The sequence below is a fragment of the Jatropha curcas genome, chromosome 1, assembly GCF_041381405.1.
Source record: "Jatropha curcas cultivar XTBG-Jc1 chromosome 1, XTBG_Jcur_1.0, whole genome shotgun sequence".
Classification (NCBI taxonomy): Eukaryota; Viridiplantae; Streptophyta; class Magnoliopsida; order Malpighiales; family Euphorbiaceae; genus Jatropha; species Jatropha curcas.
Window position 1 is genome coordinate 7,445,290 of NC_143151.1, and position 2,061 is coordinate 7,447,350.

The window sequence follows — 2,061 nt, forward strand, 5'->3', positions numbered from 1 at the left end:
TTCGAATCGTTTCCATGAATGTTTTGGTGAAGTAATTCCTTGAAACTTTTGAAAGGAAAGGATGTTTTCTTTGTTTTTGGGTTGGGGGGTTCAGTTAGTATAGCTCAGATTTCGTACTGAAGTAGGGATTATATTAGTCAGTTCTGGAATGGTTTGGATTTTGTGAATGGCAAAAGATTGTCGGATGGGGCAATTTTTATTCCCGTTGCTATTCTGTTCCTATATTCTGTTTTTCAATTAGATAATAGTATTCTACAAAGAAAATAGAGAAAAGATCATGGCCTGAATTTACATTGATTATTGTGATTTTGCTGTTTCATGTGTTGAATTTCATGCCACGGAATTTATTCACTTCTTTTTATAGTCTGTTATCATGTTCGTATTGGACCTCTTTTTTCATGGGTTTATGATGTTAGGATTATATTGTTAGAACTTTTTGAATGGCATTTTTGAATGAATATATTACATCATAAATCAAATGTTTTGTTGTTCCAGAACTTGGGTGATCAATCACAATGCAGTCTGGTGAAGCCTCTTGTTCAATGGAAGTAGAAAGGTTATAGATGAAACATCTTAGCTGGCGAAGCCAAAGTTTGAGCCTTTGAAGGCTCATGAGATGTCTGATGGTCGAGTTCAATTTAGGAAGGTTTCGGTTCCACCACATAGGTATTCACCTCTTAAAAAAGCGTGGATGGATATTTACACTCCTATATATGAGCAAATGAAGATTGATATCCGTATGAACCTCAAGGGTAGAAAGGTTGAATTAAAAACAGATCTGATACACCAGATGTTAGTAACCTGCAGAAATGTGCAGATTTTGTACACGCCTTCATGCTAGGCTTTGATGTTATAGATGCTATTACTACTGCGATTGGATGAACTATATGTGGACTCTTTCGAAATCAAAGATGTTAAAACCCTTAGAGGTGAGCACTTGTCTCGTGCCATTGGAAGACTCTCGGGTAAAGGAGGCAAAACAAAGTTTGCTATTGAGAATGCTACAAAACAAGAATTGTGATAGCTGACACTAAAATTCACATATTAGGATCTTTTCAAAACATTAAAATTGCTAGAGATTCTCTGTGCAGCCTCATTTTAGGGTCTCCTGCTGGAAAGGTATACTCGAAGCTTAGACAAGTTACTGCTAGATTGGCTGAGAGGTTTTGATAATTTTATTTGTCATTATAGCTCCATTTGAGATTTTATGTGCTGAATTTTTGTGATTTTAACTGTCATTTACATTTTTGTCTTGGTGACCTTGTTGCCACTTGCTGAAACGATTCATTATGAAGAATAACAATACCATCTGTTGTTTTCAGTTGCAATTGGAATTGATAATGCTTTTGATTCAGCGTCTTTTGTTTCAATCTTTTGTTGCTTCTCCCATTACTACTACTGCTACTCTAATTAGGCATGGCCGGTTCAGTGAATAACCATTGACAGGCAAGTCAGCATCTCAACCTGAATGATGCATCTTGCTTCGCATTTCGAGATGTCATTTTCAAACATATAAATCTTTTTTTTCCAGTGATCAGAATCAGATATATTGTCAAGGTAACAGGAGGAATGATTAGAAGTCTCGTTACATAATCAGTCAGTTTTTACATAAGAATATCACTGATTTATGCACGCATGAAAAATGTAATTAAGACACAATGTAGTGGAAAGGTAGAGCTCTGTAACCTTCGTTTCTTATTGGGTGATCTGAATCTTGAAGCTTAAAACCAGAACCAGACGTTAAATTTCTAGACACAGAATTTCCCATTTCCCAAATAGTGTATACAGGGGGTAACATGTTGCGAGGCAAGAGTTTGTTTTCACCTGTCCTTGACACGAGACGGGTTTAAAGAAGGGTTTATGTGGGATTATGTTTTCACCTATCCTTCTAATATTAAGAGTAATCCTATTTGCATTTGTCCTCACGACAGGAAGTCACTACCATCAGATCAATATGAGGCTGAAACAAAAGAATTAGATGATTATCCCACCCATTTAGCAAAATAGAATTTGGCTTAACATTGCGAATCAATGCAGCTGGGAAATATAAAATTAAACCAT

At 36.0% G+C, this 2,061-nt stretch overlaps 1 pseudogene; it reads left to right on the forward strand.

Moving 5' to 3' along the window:
• Positions 1-505: 505 nt before the first annotated feature.
• Positions 506-1,354, forward strand: LOC149498916 (uncharacterized; annotated as a pseudogene).
• The last annotated feature ends 707 nt before the right edge of the window (positions 1,355-2,061 follow it).